The sequence below is a fragment of the Dama dama genome, chromosome 15 (assembly GCF_033118175.1).
Source record: "Dama dama isolate Ldn47 chromosome 15, ASM3311817v1, whole genome shotgun sequence".
Classification (NCBI taxonomy): Eukaryota; Metazoa; Chordata; class Mammalia; order Artiodactyla; family Cervidae; genus Dama; species Dama dama.
In genome coordinates, this window is record NC_083695.1 from 57,441,665 (window position 1) to 57,461,929 (window position 20,265).

General features: G+C 41.2%; 1 protein-coding gene across 6 annotated transcripts in view; it reads left to right on the forward strand.

Moving 5' to 3' along the window:
- Window positions 1-1,507: 1,507 nt before the first annotated feature.
- The window catches only part of STAMBPL1 (STAM binding protein like 1), a 49,975-nt gene continuing 31,217 nt past the window's right edge, over window positions 1,508-20,265 (forward strand). For 2 of the 6 annotated variants that reach the window (XM_061162124.1, XM_061162123.1), the window contains exons 1-2: window positions 2,023-2,182; window positions 20,072-20,124. The gene's annotated coding sequence lies outside the window, so the exon portion shown is untranslated. Of the gene's footprint in view, window positions 1,943-2,021; window positions 2,183-20,071; window positions 20,125-20,265 lie in introns of those variants that run through there. The other 4 variants (XM_061162125.1, XM_061162121.1, XM_061162126.1 and 1 more) reach the window with 3 other exon arrangements.

Here is a 20,265-nt window from a genome sequence, read left to right on the forward strand (position 1 = left end):
AGGAGTGGTAGGAGTGTGGGAAATTGAAGTGCATCTTCCCAGTCGAAAGGAGACACCTACTACTTGGTTCCAGATGATGGCTGCTAGAACCCACCATGATCCAAAATTTGCAAGTTCTTCCAACTTTCTACCACATGCCCAAAGTCTGAATTTTTATCAAGTTTCCTGGTTTTACTTATTCATTTTCTTAATTTTTGGCTGCACCCCACAGCATGTGGGGCCTTAGTTTCCCAACCAAGGATGGAACTGTGCCCACTGTTTTGGAAGGCAGAGTCTTAACTACTGGACCATCAAGGAATTCCCCAAATTTCCTGATTTTAAAACTTAGACTCAAATTTAAAATTTGAAAGCAAAACAACCCCTCCTTGAACCCCTCCCCCCCCCCCAAATGACATCATTGCTTCTTAAAAATCAGGGCTGCAGACTGCCTGCAATAGTCAGACCTCTCCATTTCAAAACAACACAGGTGTGTGTGTCTCTTGGTCAAGTTGGATTCTTTAGGGACCCCATGGACTCTAGCTTGCCAGGTTCCTCTGTCCAAGGGATTTCCCAGGCGAGAATATTGCAGTGGGTTGCCATTTCCTTCTCCAGGGGATCTTCCTGACCAAGGGATGGAATTGGTGTCTCCTGCGTCTAATGCACTAAAGGCAGATTCTTTACCCGCTGAGCCACCGGAGAAGGTCTCTAGGTAGGTAACCTGGGACAAGTTACCTTGCTTCTTTGTGTCTCAGTCATGCGAAAAACAGCAGTAACTTTTCTAAGGCTGTGGAGAGGATGACGTATGATTTCACGTGAAGAGTGCCTGGCTCAATGCCAAGGCCATACTAAAAACACTACACATGTTAATATAATATTCAGCATATATAATAGCTTTCATTTCCAGAGGACAAGGAGTGGGCAGAAATGAAGAGGACTAAAGTGTTTCATGGTGGTGGTGGGTAATGGATAAATCTCAAGGTGGAATTCCTAACAGGAGATCTAATGAGATTTTTCCATCAAAACCCTTTCCTTCCTCTGACTTCAATGCGAGTGTGTGCGCGCGCTCATGTCTGACTCTTTGCAACCTCGTGGATTGCAGCCCGCCAGGCTCTTCTGTCCATAGGATTTTCCAGCCAAGAATACTGGACTAGGTACCCATTTCCTCCCCCAGGGGATCTTCCTAAGCCAGGGAGGGAACCCCAGACTCCTGTGTCTCCCGCATTGGCAGGCGGATTCTTTACCACTGCGCCACGAGTTCACGCTCAAACCCTGCTGTGTCACCGCACGTGTACACTTAAAAGGCACCTCCTCTGGTCCACCTGGGTGACACTGATGGCCGAGCAAAATGAGAATTCCGGGCGAGGAAGGGAGGGGCAGAGTTTCAGGAGAGAAAGTTGCGCTCCATCGTTTCGCACTCCCTCTAGGCCGAAAGCAGAGACCCGCTTTCAACCGCGAGCTCTCTCTGTGGACCACTCGTGGCCTCCGCCGCCTCCGCCGCCGGGGAGGAGGAGAGGGCGGAGGCAGAGGCGGAGGCGGCACCCAGGGGCCCGGGCAGAGGCGGCCAGGACCATCGCAGGGGCAGTTGATTTTCTTGCCGCGGCGGTAGCAGCGACGGCTGCTGCAGGCTCGGTTTCGCCAGGCCGGCGCGTGGGGTTTTGAGGGAGCTATCTGCCCCGGCGCTGGGGAGCCACGGCGGCGAAGAGGAGCGGAGGACTGCACCGAGACCCCACAAGTAAAGCCGCAAAGCACCACCAGTCCGCAGAGCAGCGGAGGAGGGTCGGCCGAAGCCAGGGAGCGGGCGCCTGCTCCCTGGGCGCGCTATCACCCGGCCGCACTGCCTTCCAGCAAAAGCCACCGCGGCCCGGGCTGCGGCTGCCAGACGGATGCCCAGGCCACACGGCAGGCGTGGAGACAGCCGCTGCAGTCGCCGCGCCACGCGGGCTCCGGACATCAGAGGCTGCTGGTGAGTAGGCGCGCGCGCCCGCGGGTGAGCGCGCACCGGCACCGATGCGTGTGCACGCCGGGCGCGTGTGCCACCGGCCTGGCGCGCACTCGCCCCTCTTCCGCTAGCGGCGTCCTGTCCCGGGCTTGCTCCGTGGGAGGAAAATGCACTTTGCCAGCCGCTCACTTCCTTCCTGCCAGCCCTGCGATCGTCTGTCTCCGCCTGCGTTGCCTCTGTCCGCCCCCCGGCGGGCCCCCAGGGGTTAGTTTCACCTTGATCGGGAAAGCAGGAAGCTGTGACTCCTGGGGGGCAGGGCGGGACCCTGGCGGTGATCCATGTACCCGCGTGCGTTTCTGGTTTAGACTTGGGGTGCGGCCTCGGAGATGGTTCAGAGAGCCCACCGCTCTGTCTTTGGGGATGCGTCATAGTGTGGAGAAGGAAGGGGCGAGGTTGGAAAAACAGGCGTCCCGGAGGGACGTGTGGCAGGTCTTTTTATCTGATGCTTACTGTTTTGCCCTTGATGAGCCACTCTTAAGGCTTTTTTCCTCTCTCCTGAATAACGTATAAGCCTTAACTGAAAGCCTTAATGAAAAGCACAAAGTGGCATGTCACTAAAACATAATTTTCCAGAACTTTCTGAAACAACCGCACACCTATGATAGTCAAGAGCCTAAGGTGTTGTAATTACAGACATTTAGAAATAAAGAAATAAGCAAGAAGTAATTCAGAACCTGATGGAGAGGATTGAAGGAAATCTTAAGTGCTTGAGTGGCATGGGGGTGGCTTTATGGAAATCAGTGTTTGGTAGTAAGTAAAACAGAAATCTAAGTGAGCTCCGGAGAGGACACTGCGTTCCAAACATCCTGCTAGCCACTGAGAATAAAATGAAGTCCTGGGTTTGAAGGCGTTTCCGAGTTTATAATGGATAATCATCAGGATGCTGATTTATGATTTCATGATTCAAGGCCCTGTCAAGGTCAATATGGCAGATTCGTTTCAGCAGGTCAGTTACACCTGAATGTTTGATTTTCTGTTTTGAGTTTAAGGGAGTAGTTTTCTATGGTGGTTTGATAAAGAGATGAAGCCACTGTTTTCTATGTTTTTCCAAACCTTGTTTTAGTTGGCAGTCTTTGTGCGATGGATGCTAACTTGAACTTCAAAGATGTACTCTGTGACTCTGTTATAGTGAGCATTATATAGCTTCTCTGTGAAGATCTATGTTTCCATTTAATACTGAGTCAGTGCCTTTGAGAATTAGGTTCCTCTTTACCATTTACTCCATTACATCTTTTTCATTCAGAAACTTGAGATGTTATTGGAATCCCCCTGGAAAATGAACTGGCTGCTTGTTTTCTGTTCAAGCGTATATACAGCAACTTGCTTGCCTCTTGGGAATCTGCTCTTGAATATACTACTTCAACTGTAATTTATGTGTCAGCTGATTCTTGGGAATTTTAAGAAGAAACTTGTTTTCTTACACTCTTTTGTCAAGGAAGCACCATTTAAATCAGCAGGTAAAGAGTCCTACTTCTTTATCCACTGTGGTCTTCAGGGCCAGTTTCTTGCCTACTTTCACCCTGTTTCATGAGCCTCATTCCCAGTGAGAGGCTTGGAGGGAGAAATGGGAACATCGTGGTCCCCAGGATGGAAGGGACCTCAGCAAAGAGACCTGTTCCTGGAAAGGAGACTCTTTCTTGGATTGCCTTCGGAGGACTGATAAAAACAGTTAAAGAATTGTTAGCAATAGTTATCTCTCTCTCTGTCTCTCTCTCTTTTTTTTTTAAGCACAAAGGACTTAACACAGTTTGATCACATTCCTCCCTCAAGGATTCTTCTCAAACCTACTTACAGCTACAGTCCAGGGAGTGAGGTTGCCTTTTACAGAGAAGGAAAGCCTGGTGATTCTTGATCAAAATCTGAGGGGTAGAAGAAATAATAGATGCTGCCCAGAAACTACCAGGTGCCTCCCTGGAGGACACATTTACCCATTAGACACACTTTTAAACCACTGGACTTGTGATTCTGTCTAATCCTAGCGTTTTTTTCTTGGCCCTGTGAAAGATTTAGAAGTAACTTCAGTTGAAACTACAAAAAGTGACTCACGGTCATTCTGGAAAATATGATGGTCAGTTCTCTGTCTCTGGAGACTAATATTTAAGCTGTGCATTAAATATTCATTTAAATGAATACTAAGTCTAGAATCTTGCCATGCTTACTGTATAACCTCTTTTAATGTTGATTGTTTCTAGCCATCACTTTATAGGAATCATTAAACATTTCATCAATATGGAACCAATTGATACAGCCAACTAAGACCAACTGAAGGACCAACAGCAATCCTTCTAAAACAAAATGAAAAACCACTGTAGTGGTACCTACTGACTTGCTTATTTCAGCTGTCTGAACATGTGAGTTGTGCAACTGGATGTGTTGAGTGTACATTCAGAAGTCCTGAGTTGACATCAGAATGTTCAACTCAGGAATGATCTGGATGTAGCTACATCTGGATATGCCTTTTGTCAGAAATTAGTTGCATTTCTAAGCAAATCAGATGAACTTCTAGTACAATCCTTCATCTTCTCATGCTGAGTGAAAAAGTCGCTTAAACATTTGACAAATTGCTAAGTCTTTAAAGTTCATGTTTGATTTTCTCTTTAAGTTTTAAATTAAATCTATACTATGTTTGTCCATTGATGTGGTTGGAAAAAAGACATTAATTCAGACCACTGGTTAGTTAGCAACTTGTATTTATTAAAAGAAGCCCTATGAGATAAGAACCAGTAATTCATATTTTTGCTTAGCTCTAGTTAGCCTTTCAAGACATTCTTGGAAATGAATGCATTGTGTGATCTTGAATATGAAGGGTGTTATGCCCCCCCCCACCTTTTTTAATAGTTCTGATTTTCCATCCTCAGTCATTGGAAGTTTACCCTGTGATTCATGATCTAATTTCAGAATGAAAGATCAGAAAACTGACTGAAATTTGCCTAGATATTAACATTATAGAGCATATAATAAAGCAGATTTTTCTCTGGTATTCTTCCCTTTTGAGACTCCAGTCAAGCTGTTTAAGATGAGATACTTAAATATTTAAATTTTTTTCTCTTGGGTTGTGCCCAAAATAAATAAAATTTTAAAACTGCTTATCATGGTTTTGAAGTAGCACAAATACTGCTATTCTCTGCATAATGAAACATGGCCATTCTTATCAAGTATTTATTTGGTAAGTAGGCACCAGAGCACTTGAACTAGAGATAAAGTCATGTTCCTTTCATGTCTTATTAAGGTCCTTGAAAGCAAGGGAGTGGAAATTTGATTTTGGCAACATAGCCAATTCAAGATAGGTTTTTTGAAAGGAGTAGGCATGAAAGAATCTTTATGGAAGGGCATTTTGGCAGTTGGGTGGGGAGTGGATTGGCAAAAGGAGAGAGTACAGGTGTAATCTGGTGTCAGATGATGACAGCCTAACGTAGGATCCCAGTGAAAACTGAGATGAAGAAGGGAAAACTTTAGATAGCTAGACGTTAGGATTCCTTGTTTTATGTGGAAGAGGAGGTGTTAACCTGGGGTACGGACAGTGTGGTCACATACGCATTCCACATCCACAGAACACCTCTCCACTTGATGACAAGCGTTCTTTCCTCCCAAGCCCTGATGTAACCTCAGAATCTTGTAAACATTTGACAAATGCTTATTAATAAGCATTAGTTATGAAACATGTGCCATATGCTGGGCACTGTACTCAGCCTTTACATGTGTTATCTCAAAGATGATGTAGTGATTAGGAACATGAACTCTTTTTGCCATTTACGAGTTATGTGTCTTTGGGGGAGTTCCTAAGTTCTCTGAGCTTCAGTTTATTCATCTTTCAATTGGGGTGTTAGTTTTTCTCTCATAAGGTTTGGGGGACGAGTAAATGAATTAATAGATATAAATGGAAAGTTCTAAGAAGTGTCTGACACGAGGTTAATTGCTCCATGTGTTTGTTATTATTATTATTAATTCATAAAACAATCTTATGCAATAGGTACCATTTTGCAGATTAAAAAACTGAAGCACAAAGAAGCTAAGTAAATTGCTCAGGGTCATAGGCTGGAAGAGAGTGACAGAGCTGAGCATCAAACTTAGACAATCTGACTCAGTGTCTGCTTCCCTGACTTAGGTGCGGACACTGATTGGAGTGAGAAAAGTGGGGGCTTGTCTTCATGAGAGCTGGTGCTCCAATCATTTGCACTGGAGATGTTTATCATCTCCTGTGTAGAATTAGTACTCAGATTCTTGTACAAAATTTTTGCTATTTTTCCTTGATGTTTAATGGTTTTGTAAATGGTATTTTTCATTAAATTCCTTTTTAAGAAGGGTTCCAATTTGTTTTTGCCTAAAAGTTGACCTATGTAATACATGTTATATTCATTTGTAACATCCCTTCTTATACCTAGTGAACCTTTGCGGGAGGCAGGAAGATATGTCTGTGTGTGTGTGTGTGTGTGTGTGTGTGTGTGTGTGTGAGTTGTTCAGTCGTGTCCGACTCTTTGAGACCCCAGGGACTGTAGCCTACCAGGCTCCTCTGTCCACAGGATTCTCCAGGTGAGAAGACTGGAGCAAGTTGCCATTTCCTATTCTAGGGATCTTGCCGACCCAGATATCAAACCCAGGTCTCCTGCATTGAAGGCAGATTCTTTACCATCTGAGTCAGCAGGGAAGCCCATGTAATATGTACTATATATCTTTTATACAATGTGTGTGTGTGCTCAGTCGCTTCAGCTGTGTCCAACTCTTTGCAACCTTATAGACCCACCAGACCTTTGCAACCCTGTGAACCCAGGGATCAAACCTGCGTCTCTTGTGTATCCTGCATTGCAGGCAGATTCTTAACCCACTGAGCTACCTGGGAAGCTACAATGTATGTAGTGTATACATAATATAATGTGTACATTATATAAATGTGTGCATTATAACATATATACATTATATGTAATATATATGCTGCATAATACATTATATTAGGGAGATATTTACATTATATATAATCACTGGATAAGGAGAGATGTTACGGATGAGTGTGTATATGTTATATTACTGGAAATGTATCAGTAGTTTGAAAAATTTCTATGCCATCCACCTTTATCCACTTTTTTAGAGTCTCATATATCTTCCATTCATAAGCCATGGTGAAGTTATGATGCCATTTCATGACCATTTTTATTCAGAATACGTTAGAGTATTAATATTTTAGTTTAAATATTTTAACTTTAATATTAAAGTATTAAAATAAGCAGCTCTAGCTGTTCTTTGACTTGTTGAAGTAATTACATCACATCTAATTATAAAAGGCCAGACCTTTTTTATTATTGGACCTGCCACTAACATTATATTATACTTCAGCTATACCTCAATTTTTTTAAAAAAATAGATGCCAGGTTTTAATTAGAGGTGGGAAGATTGCTGTGGCAACAAAGAATAAAAAATTCTCAATTCCTCCAGAACTTCTGTAGGAAGGAGTATGTCATCACTGATTTCAATATTTTAACATTATGTTGTTGTTGTCCAGTCACTCAATTGTCTCTGACTTTTTGCATCCCCATGGATTGCAGCATGTCAGGCTTCCCTGTCCTCTAGTATTTCCCAGAGTTTGCTCAAGTTCATGTCCACTGAGTTGGTGATGCTATCTAACCATCTCATCCTCTGCCTCTCTCTTCACCTTTTGCCTTCAATTTTTTACAGCATCAAGGTTTTTTCCAGTGAGTTGGCTCTTCACATCAGGTGACCACAGTATTGGAGCTTCAGCTTTAGCAGCAATCCTTCCAGTGAATATTCAGGGTTGATTTCCCTTGGGATTGACTGGTTTGATCTCTTTGCAGTCCAAGGGACTCTCAGCAGTCTTTTTCAGCATCACAATTCGAAAGCATCAATTCTTCAGCGTTCAGCGTTTTTTATGGTCCAACTATCACATTTGTACATGACCACTGGAAAAACCATAACTTTGACTATGCATGTACCTTTGTTGGCAAAGTGATGTCTTTGCTTTTTAATATGCTGTCTAGGTTTGTCATAGCTTTCCTTCTAAGAAGCAAGTGTCTTACTTTCATGGCAGCAGTTACCAGCCACAGTGATTTTGGAGCCCAAGAAAAGAAAATCTGCCACTGCTTCCACTTTTTTCCCTTCTATTTGCCGTGAAGTGATGGGAACAGATGCTGTGATATTAGTTTTTTTTAATGTTGAGTTTTAAGTCAACTCTTTCACTCACATTTTTCAAGATGAGGCTGTTTAGTTCCTCTTCACTTTCTGGCTCTTTAGTTCCTCTTCATTTTCTGCCGTTAGAGTGGTATCATCTGCATATCTGAGGTCATTGATATTTCTCCCTGCAATCTTGATTCTAGCTTATGACTCTTCCAGCCCAACATTTCACATGATGTACTCTGCATATAAATTAAATAAGCAGGCTGACAATATACAGCCTTGTACTCTTTTCCCAATTTTGAACCAGTCATTTGTTCTATGAAGGTTCTAACAGTTGCTTCTTGACCCGAATACAGGTTTCTCAGGAGACAGATAAGGTACTGTGGTGTTCCCATCTCTTTAAGAATTTTCCACAGTTTGCTGTGATTCACACAGTCCAAGGCTTTCTCATAGTCAATGAAGCAGAAGTAGATTTTTTTTCTGGAATCCCCTTGCTTTTTTTATGGTCCAACGAATGTTGGCAGTTTAGCCCTTATAATTATTTGTTCTCATAAATGACTTTCAGAAATTTGTAGCTCACTGTTTTTTTCTAAGGAGGCAAAAACTATTCTTGGTCTTGTGTAAAAAGTTCATGGATACTATTTAGTTGAGGAATATTTTTTTAAATCTGATTTTAAAAAATATAGCCTGCATTGTTTGATTTTACCCTTTTGTGTAAGTAATTATTTAACTGAAGTCCAGTTTATTTAAAGGAACTGTTTAAAAAAGTTGTGAGTTTAAACTTGATTAAGGATGAAAGAATTTGAGTTTTGATGAATCTGGTGTTTTGTTTTTACACTTTTGTTATACTTAGGTTTCAGCAGTACTGCAGTAACCGAACCAAAGATTCAACCCAGGCTCATGTAAGAGATAACTGTTCAGAGACCCATCACAAATTATTCAGCTTGATTGTTTCACTTGATTTGACTCTGGTTTATCTGGAAACAGGAGGCCAGTGATGAGTCATTTTTAACCCTTCTAGGCCCCAGTTAACACTGCTTGCCTGTTTTGTCTTTGCAGGTACTTAGAGGTACACTCTAAGGTACCTCTTAGGGTGGGTCTCTGGGGGAGTATTACATTTCAGACTTGAATGGCTAGGCCAGTAATCAACTGTGCACCTTTTCATTAAAAGCAGAAAGAAAACTGTAATCACTACTGGCCATCTTGGTTAACTTCTGCTCATCTAAGGACCCTGTAATTTTATTTAACCTGTGGCTGGAGCCTTGTCTTTTAACTCTGGGAGCATGAATTTCAGCCACTGGGAAGAAGTGTGGGGAGGCCTTAATTCCTGTGGGCGCATGCTTTAGTCTTCTGATGGGTTGACTCCAGTTTTTTTTTTCCAATCTGTTTTGTCCTTGAAAGATTGGCTTTAAAGTTGTTCCACAAGATAAATTTTCTTTAACGGGAAGAACAATTGGAAGTGGTGAACGGCATGAGGTTAGAAAAGAGAAACCTGGAATAAATTCTTCATACATTCCTGTTTTTGCAAAAATGGGGCAGAGAAACTGCTTACTGAATTGTTATACTACTTTAAGGGGGGAAAAAATGAAAATCATTTGGAATCAGTAGTGGGTGTGGAACTTTTTTGTCCAAATATTGAAAAGTTCAAGAAATTCAAATATGGCTTTGAAAGAAATGTAAATGACATTCTTAGGAGACCAAGGTTCTTTTTCTTTCATCAGAATGTTAGTGAAAGTGTTAGTCACTCAGTTGTGTCTGACTCTTTGTGACCCCATGGACTGTAGCCCACCAGGCTCCTCTGTCCATGGAATTCTCCAGGCAAGAACACTGGAGTGGGTAGCCATTTCTTTCTCCAGGGGATCTTCCTGACCCAGGGATCGAACCCGAGTCTCCTGCATTGCCGGCAGACTCTCTACCATCTGAGCCACAAGGGAAGCCCTTTCTTTTTGTCAAGTGTAATATTGTTGAAAGACTTAGAAAGGTCACTAAGGCAGTGCATCTCAAACTAGTTTCAAAAAACCAGAATGACTTCCATGCCACCCCTATAAGTTTTTTTTAAAAATTTTTTGTTTTATTTTTTGGCCATGTAGTATGTGGGATCTTAGTTCCCCAACTAGGAACTGAACCTGTGCCCCTATATTGGAAGTGCAGAGTCATAACCCCTGGACCACCAGAGAAGCCCTCCCATAGGTTATTTATTATTCAATAAGTGTAGACAAGGCCTGGGAGACTTCTTTCAACAACCTTTTCAGAGAATTCTGATGCAGGTGGTCTATAAACCGTACTTAGAGGAAAACCTATTTAGAAGTGAAATTTAATTTCCTATTCAGATTTGTGCTTCTGTTTTTAAGTTTTATGCATTTATTCCTCTGACTTTGATATACATTTTTGTGGAATAACATGTGTCAATGCTGCCTTGGGTTTTTTTTTAATGGCACCCAATACTGTGTTTTATTCCCTTGTTATTACCTATTTTCCAATAGATGAAATCAGAAAACCACAGAGCTGGTGGGAATTTTTAGAAAGGATGTCGAACCTTCTGAATGGCGGATGTTGGGGTAGGGCAGAGAGGATTTGATCAAAAAGAGAAGTAGAGGAAGCTATATATTACGAAGCAGTGGAAAGCAAAATCAATAGTGCACAGCACCGGGGCTGGCAAGAGTATTTGGACCTCTTCTGGTAGGCAGTAGGTTGCCAGTTGCTTTTTTGAGCAGGGGACTAACCTAATGCAAACAAGCGTTACTCTTGTGCAAGGGACACCTGATACCTGCCCAGAAGAGAGGATTCATGAACAGCAGAAGGGAGCAGGTGAGCACTTAGGCCTTGATTTTAGCAGGACTGGCTGAAAGGTTCATGAAGCAGAATTCTTCCGAGCTGTTTTCCTTAAGGTCTATAGCCAGTAAGTTGCTGTCTCCAGCAGCCACAACGGTGGTGGCACAGTGTCAGAGAGTCCACCTGCCAATGGAGGAGATGCGGGTTTGATTCCTGGGTCGGGAAGATCCCCTGGAGAAGGAAATGGCAACCCACTCCAGTATTCTTGCCTGGAAAATTCCATGGACAGAGGAACCTGGTGGGCTACAGTCCATGGGGTTCACAAAAGACTCAAAGGCGACTTTACTGAACAACAACAGGCAGCTGCATGTTATGGTGTAACATCAAGGTCACACAGCCCAGCCATAAGGACATATAGTCTCTCTCAACTTAGAAAGCCCTTGAATAACTACATATTTCAACTACTATTACTGCCGTAACATGGTTGGGCATGAGTCTCACATTAGACCAGGGAAATAGACTCGGAATAATTGGCCAGAATCCATACATCTAGAAACTGGCAGGGCTGGACTGAAAATCTGGAGCTACCTACTTATGATTTATAGACTTTTTTTTTAAAGGTATTATTTGTCTGATTATAAAGTGATACATATCTGTAACAAATTATATTGAAAGTGAAAGTGTTAGTCTCTCAGCTGTGTCTGACTCTTTTCAACCCCCTGGACTTTAACTCACCAGGCTCCTCTGTCCATGGAATTCTCCAGGCAACAATACTGGAATGGGTCGCCATTCCCTTCTCCAAGATATCATCTCAACCCAGGGATCAAACCAAGGTCTCCCATATTGCAGGCAGATTATTTGCCATCTTGAGTCACCAGCTGAGAAAAATCCAGTGTATGTTGTTCAACTTTTTTCTTGCAAACACCAACATGCATTAAATATACATGTATTAGTAATACAAGATGAGAGTCATGTTATTTTACGACTTGCTTTTTTTTCACTTAATGCTGTAACTCGGACAACTTCCTGGTTCAGAGCATACAGATGTAAGTCTTTTCTAATGGTTTCATTTACTATAGAATTTTTTTTTTCAGATAACCTCCTGCATATTTCTGTTTCCTCCTACATATTTCAGTTTCCAGAACTGTAATATTTTTAAGCTATGTTGCATTGATTTAGAGCAAGTGTGTGTTTGAGAGTGTGTGTGTGTGTGTGTGTGTGTAATTAGTGTATTATTGGACAGGACAGTCTATGGGAAAAACTTGGAATTGCTGGGTCAACAGAAACGTGTACTATTTTTGAAATAGCCAATTTTTCTTCCAGTCTTCAGTATTAAGTATGATGGATCATGTAAAGTTTATCAATCAAATAAATGAAAATACCATTTCAAATTCATAGTTTCATAATTACTAGTGAAATTACATTCTTTCACATGTTGCTTAGCCATTCATAGTTCTCGCATGACTTCTTCATTTGCCTGTTTTTATTCAACTTTTTATCTCTTTCTTACTGTTACCCAAATATGCCTTATAGTTTAGACATAGCCGGTATTATACATATTGCATGTGATGCAAACATTTTTTTCCTTTTGTTGTCCTTTGTTGAAGGGATTGGTAAGGTACTAGCTGAACATTTTTAAAATATTTAATTTTAAGTAATTTCAGACTTACAGAAAACTGCAAGAACAGTACACAGAATTTCTGTGTATTCTTTACCCATTTCCCCCAAATTTTAACACCTCATATAAGCATGGTAGTTATCAAAATAGGATACTAACATTGTTACAATACTATATTGTCTAGTCTACAGATCTTATTCACATTTCACCAGTGTCCTCCTTCTGGTCCAGAGTCCCATCCAGGATCACACATGGCATTTTGCTGTCATGTCTTCTTAGTCCCTTTTGGTCAGAAGTGTTCCCTCAGTCTTTGTCTGTCTTTCATCATCTTGACACGTTTTCAGAACACTGGCCAGTTGTTTTATAGAAAATCCCTCAATATAGGTTTGTCTTATATTTCTTTATGAGTGTATGACTAAGAGTGTGACTTAGTCTGGAAGTAGTCAAAAATATCTGCCTGAGGAAGAGATGCTTAAACTAACCCTGGAAGGATACAGAGGAAGTAAACGTGTGAAATGAGGGTACAGAGAAGGCTGGTGGTTTGGCAGCTGGATCAGACCCAGCTCTGTGGGACCTATTAAAAATATGTGATATTGACAGTGATGGGAAGCTGTTAAAGGGTTTTAAGGGAAGAAATAACAATATTTGAATGGCATGACGGTTGTATGTAGAATTAAACAAAGAGGCATGTGATGGAAACAAATAGACCGATTAGAAGGCTATTCTAGTGATGCAGACAGAATAAAGGATGACACGGATTAGGCTCCTCTGAGGAAAGATGGTGAGAAAATGCAGATTTGAGAGTTATCTTAGAGGGTGACTCAGTAGATATGAGTGATAGAATGGATGTGGATCGAGGGAGGAAGGAGATGTATGGCAACTATTTCCAGGTTTTCCCAGGTTTGTGCAACTGATTGGATGTTGATGCCATTCACTGAAATACAGGAGAAATCTCTTCTGAAGTCAGAAGCATCACCATCTCTACTTCCCTTACATGCCAACATTCACAGTATCTTTGCCTGCTTATGCTCCTGTATCCCAGTCTGTCCACTTCACTTCCAAGTTCTATGTGTTTTCCCCTCAGAATCTCTCCCAGTAGCTATTTATACTTCTACATTCTTTTTACCACTCTCAGTCCAGTCCTGGGGTACCTCAAACACAGTTGCATCCTTGCCTCCTTTCTGAATTGCTAATATCTTTTTTTCTATGTAAGTTTACCCATCATTCACAGACTGCTTTTTTCCACTTCATTGAAGTATTATTAACAGTGTTAGGTGCTCAGTCATGTCCAGCTCTTTGCATCCACATGGACTGAAGCCTGTCAGGCTCCTCTGTCCATGGAATTCTCCAGGCAAGAATACTGGAGGGGGTAGCCATTCCCTTCTCCAAGCAATCTTCCCAATCCAGGGGTGGAACGCAGGTCTCCTGCATTGCAGGCAGATTCTTTACCATCTGAGCCACCAGAGGTTACTTCAATTGAATAAATAATGTACTATGTGTCTAGTTTGGGCAGATCACCTTATTGAGCAGAGTTGAGAATTAAATAAGAAGCTAAGCAAAATTGAAGAGATTCAGGGTCAGGTTGCCTCATGATGAAAAGAAACTGTGTCCTTGTCATACTCCTTACATAAAAATAAATTCCACACAGATCAAAGGTATTCATTCAAAAATGACCATAAAATTATTAGGAGAAAAAGATTGGTAGACATATTTAAAACTTTTATCATCAGTGAGTTTGAAGACCCTCTAAAGAATGATGTATAACCCAGATATCATAAAGGAAAAATAGATCTATTAGGCTAAAACTTTAAAAATTTTGTACAAAAATTAAACAACCTTCAACAAAAACTCCAACTAAACTAATAAATATAGAATAATGATATAGAAGGACAGAAATATAAAATTCACTGTTTTCAAACTCTACAGAAATAACTGCTTCAGGAATGAATCATCTTTGAATGCTAAAATGAATAGGCAAAAGTATATTTGCATTTCTCAGAGTAACTCAGTATAAGATACTTTGTAATTATAAGAAGAAAACTAGTGTCTTTACAGGGAATAAACCTGGCAGACGTAACTTAGGTGATCAAAGTTGACATCGGGTAACAAGGCAAATCAGTGTCTTCCTGAGGTACTGAGAAGAACACATCACCACTTCTGAGGTATTTTTGCCCCCAAAATGCATAACTATCTGTTGTATTTTGTATTTGTAACACTTACCACAGTTTTAATGATTTATTTGTGCAGATGGTTAATATCTTAGCATCTCTCTGCTCAACTTCCTGCCTCTAGCAGAGTATAAGTTTCATAAGATCAATAGTGTCTGTATCTTTGCTTACTAGCTCCTAGCATGAAGTAGGAGCTTCATAAAAAATGTTGAATAAGTAAATGAATGAATGAATTTACTTAGAGGTAATACTTGTGGGGAAAAGGTAGTTAGCCTTGGAACTATTGAGTTCTCACTCAATCCCAGTTGGATGTTATGGTGAAAGTAGCTTGAGTGAAGACCCAGTGCTCAGACTAAGACTTAATTGAAGCCTTGAAAGAAACATGGAATAAAAGAACATTAAGAGAAAAGACTTAACATAAAGTGTGTTAAAAGAAAAAGCTGGCTTAAAACTCAACATTCATAAAACTAAGATCATGGCATCCGGTCCCATCACTTCATGGCAAATTGATGGGGAAACAATGGAAACAGTGACAGACTTTATTTTCTTGGGCTCCAAAATCACTGTGGACGTGACTGCAGCCATGAAATTAAAAGACACTTGCACCTTGAAAGAAAAACAATGACAAACCTAGACAGCATATTAAAAAGCAGAGACATTACTTTGCCTATAAAAGTCTATATAGTCAAAGCTATGGTTTTTCCAATAGTCATGTATGGATGTGAGAGATGGACAGTAAAAAAAGGCTGAGTGCCAAAGAACTGATGCTTCGGAACTGTGGTGCTGGAGAAGACTCTTGACAGTCCCTTGGACTGCAAGGAGATCAAACCAGTCAGTCCTAAAGGAAATCAGTCCTAAATATTCATTGGAAGCACTGACGCTGAGGATACTTTGGCCAATACTTTGGCCACCTGATGCGAAGAGCTGACTCATTAGAAAAGACCCTGATACTGGGACAGATTGAAGGCAGGAGGAGAAGGGGGTGATAGAGGATGAGCTGGTGGGATGGCATCCGACTCAATGGACATGAGTTTGAGCAAGCTTGGGAGATGGTGAAGGACAGGGAAACCTGGCGTGCTGCAATCTGTGAGGTCGCAAAGAGTCAGACACCACTGAGTGACTGAACAACACAGGTGAGGGAAGTGGGAGGAGAAAGGAACTACCTCTACTTCATTTAAAATGAGGCAAGAGTTTGTTCTAGAGTAGGTACTGTTCAGCTGATCAAGGTCAAGCATTTAGAGGTTATTGGTAACTGTCTTAGAGAATTTTTTCCTGATGCACTGAGTCTCAAGTTTCAATGAACATAAAGATCTTCTGGGCCGCTTGATAAAAATAGAGATCTGTGGGGCACCCTTCCCAGAAATTCTGACTCGGTGAGGCATAGAAATCTGTTTCTTGTTAACAGCCACCTCCTCTACTGGGTAATTTTGCTGCAGGTGGCCCAGGAACCACACTCAGAGGAGACTACATCACAGGGGAGGGATGTCAGCTGCAGGGAAGGAAAATAGGAAGTGAGTGGGGTGTGCAAAGAGAAACAGTGGACTGGACTGCCACTTGCTAATGATTTTGGCAATATATAGGGGCTTCCCTGATGGCTCAGCCAGTAAAGTATCCACCTGCAATGCAGGAGACATAGGAGATGATTCCCTGGAGGAGGAAATGGCAGCTCACTCCAGTGTTCTTGCCTGAAACGTCCCATGGACAGAGGACCTTGATGGGCTATAGTCCACAGGGTCACAAAGGGTCGGACATGACTGAGCATTAAGCACACAATTGGCAGTATAGGGAATTTTTTAAGCATTAAAAAAAATCTGCCAGGGAAAGTTTTGGAGGGACACAGCCTGTTTTGATTTTGTCCACTGCATTGAAGAGATTGTCTAGTTCAAAACCAGAAATGTGACTGCAGCTGTCTATTGAAATATGTTGAACAGTTAGAATATTTCCTGTGGTTGAGGAACCCTGGAGAAGCAGTGGATGAGAGGTATTCTAGGACAGCTTTTGCTTTTGAAAATAGTGCTGGGTTGAATTCATCTTGTTCATGTACTGCCCTTAGGAAATATATGAAAATTAAATAAAATTGATTAATAATGCCCAAGGACTGACCTCATCTCTGGGCTTCAGGCATCTGGCAGGCAAAGAAAATGGTGTTTAGAAATTTTATTTCTGCTTCATTGAATTAGATAACTTCTGGATAGTATTTTCTTAAAAGCGAATTACAATAAAAGGGAAGTATGTTCAAGTGGATATTAGAGTTTGGTGGTTTATGGGTGGTTTATCTTTAGAATGCATAATTTCTAGGAAACTTTAGTATTTTAACAGCAAGATAACACAATTAAGCTCCTGTGAATTTATGGTGACAAATTAGCTGCATTTCTTCCCAGCACTTCAAATTCATTTTCCAAATGTTTTATGAAGTTTTTATTGTTTTATGAAAATATTAATTGAATCATCTCATTTAAAAGTACAACAGAATCATAAATTAGTACATTTATGAGCATATGAAATGCCTTTTGAATATCACAATTTATTTTATTTTTGTATTGAGGTATAGTTGATTTACAATATCATCTTAGTTTCAAATGTACAGAAAACCAATTCAGTTATACATATGCATTTTTTTCTAATTCTCATCCATTATAAGTTATATGACATTGACTATAGTTCCCTGTGCAATACAGTGAATACTTATCTATTTTATATATAGTATTGTATATCTGTTAATTCCCTGCTCCTAATTTATTCCTACCTCCATTTCCCCTTTGGAAAGTTTGCTTTCTATCTCTGAGTCTGTTTCTGTTTTGTAAATAAGTTCATTTGTATTAGTTTTTAGATTCCACATATAACTGATATCATATAATATTTGTCTTTGGCTTTTTCACTCAGGATAATCTCCAGGTCCATCCATGTTGCTACAAAGGCAATTATTTCATTCATTCTTATGGCCAAGTAATTTGAATACCACAACCTAGAATTTGTATTAAAAACCAGCAAATATTTTGAATTGAACTGTCTTGGTTAGATAATTATGCATTGAATTTCTTTTCTTTTAATGTTTATTTTTATTTATTTGCTTATTTTTTAGCTGTGCTGGGTCTGCATTGCTTTGAAGGCTTTTCTCTAGTTGCAGCCAGTGGGGGCTACTCTCTAGTTTCGGTGCGCAGGCTTCTCTTGTTGGGGAGCACAGGCTCTCCGGTGTGCAGACTTCAGTAGTTGCAGCTCGTGGGCTCACTAGTTGCAGCTCCTGGGCTCTGGAGCACAGGCTGTAGTTGTGGCACACGGGCTGTCTCCCCATGGCACGTAGGATCTTCCCAGACCAGGGATCAAACCCGTGTCTCCTGAGCACCAGGGAAGCCCTGCATTGCATTTCTTAACCACATATTCCAGGTGTTCAGTCCACAGACATTGAATCATCCTGCCTAAGAAACAAGTGGAGGGAATGGATGCCCTTTTATTTTTTGGCAGCAAAAAGACTAGGAATCAGATGCTAGTAATGCCACACTGAAGTCTCATTTCTGCAATAAACCCTATTGCTCTTATCCAAAGCCCAAGAATTTGACCTTCCCCTGATTTCATCATTAGCTATTAAACATGAATTGCCAGTATCACTGTGTGACTAATAGTGTGAACTCTGGGATCTTACACACCTAGTTTTGAGTCTTTGCTCCACCACTTAGTTAACTTGCTCACCTATTCTGGGCTCTAGTTTCCTCCCCTGTAAAATGGAGATGATGATCTTTATCAGTTGTCAGTGCTTCCTGCCACCACGCCTCCTGCCACCGTTGGTTTCGCAAGCATTTTCTCGCTTTACCTTCTCAACAGCTCTTTCCTTCGTTACTATTATCAACCCCACTTTGAAGTCTGGGTAGCTGTGACTCTGCAGTTAGTGATTGGAATTGGAATTTGAACTCCTGTGGTTGACCCTGGGGGTTGCATATCAAATATCTAGACTCAACTGCCTCCTGTTTGATAAGGCTATTGTGAGGACTGAGCTCATGGGGGTTAATACAGGATTTCAGGTAACCAGAGAAGGAAAGCTTTTGGTTAGTTGTGTGTGTGTGTTAGTCCCTCAGTCATGCCTAACTCTTTGAGACCCCATGGACTGTAGTCTGCCAGACTCTCCTATCCATGGGATTTCCTAGGCAAGAATACTGAAGTGGGTTACCATTTCCTTCTCCAGCAGATCTTCCCCACCCAAGGATTGAACCTAGGCCTCCTGCACTGTAGATAGATTCTTTACCATCTGAGCCACCAGGGAAGCCCTACCTATTATTATGATAGCTTTTGCTGAATTAAAGGTGATATACATAGTCTTACCTCACCTTCACAGAACTCAGCTTGCTCTTATCTAGAAGGTAGTGGAGGGGGGAAAAAAGGTAAGAAAAATGATTTTTGAGCAACCAGATTATAAATCATGTAGCAGTCATTGTAATCAGCATATAGTTTACTCACAGGAGACTATACAGGAGATCCCTTCAGACCTGTGTCCAGTTCAGCTTTGATTTTTACAAATAAGCTGAGTTAGAGTGATTAAGCTAGACTAAAAGGAGAGAAAGACTGAAGTCAGAGCGGTTTGGTGAAGTTGTTTTTCTAAGTGATTTTCTAGATGAAAGCAAGTTAGAGATAGAGGGAAACATTGCTATTAGCAGGTACATTGAAATAAGACTGAGTCATCAAGAAAGAGTAAATAATGTGTTGCGTGAGTGTTTAGTTGCTGTCATGTCCGACTCTTTGCAATCCTATGGACTACAGCCTGCCAGACTCCTCTGTCCATGGAATTTTTCAGGCAAGAATACTGGGACTGGTTGCCATTTCCCACTCTAGGAGATCTTCCCAACCCAGGGATTGAACCTGTATCTCTTAGGTCTCCTGCATTGGCAGGTGAATTCTTTACCACTATTTATGTTTTAATCAAAGAAAAATATAATATTATCTTAGAAATATTTACTTTGACAGTTAAATCTCACAAAATTCTTCTCCTTCTTTGTCTTATTGATATTCATAATCACCACTTTCACCACTGGATTCACATAGGTAAGTACCAGTATTTCCCTATATTGCCAGAGTAACCCTATATCAATTAGGCAGCAGATTATGGAATCCTTGGACAATGGTACTTGTGTCTTACACAATAACAGTTCAGAGGAGAATGGTTTCAAGATAACTTCAGCAGCTCAGCAGTTTCTGCAAGGAGCCAGGCTCCCTCCACCCTCCACCTCTGCCATCCTCCGCACACCAGCTGCCTCTTAGGCTTGACCCATCTGGGTTGCAAGATGGCTGCTGCATTTCCAGTTTTACGTGAAGACACACGTCCAGCTGATGAAAAGGCATATATTCTGCAATCTTTTTGTATTGGAGAGGAAAGTCTCTCAGAGTCCTCCCAACAAATTGCTTCCTCTTGTCCCTTTGTCCAAGAGTTGGTCAACTGTCAACTAGTCAAGTCCTGAGTGCCAAGGAGTCTGGAAAAAGTGAGTATCTCTATGAAATTGGACCGTGCTGGCAGGAAGAATGGTGGGGGGTGGAGGAGTGGGCGGCTGTTGGATAGACAACTGACAGTGTCTGGCAAAAAGCTAACTGCAATGAAGCAAGTAGTTAGACATTAGTCATTT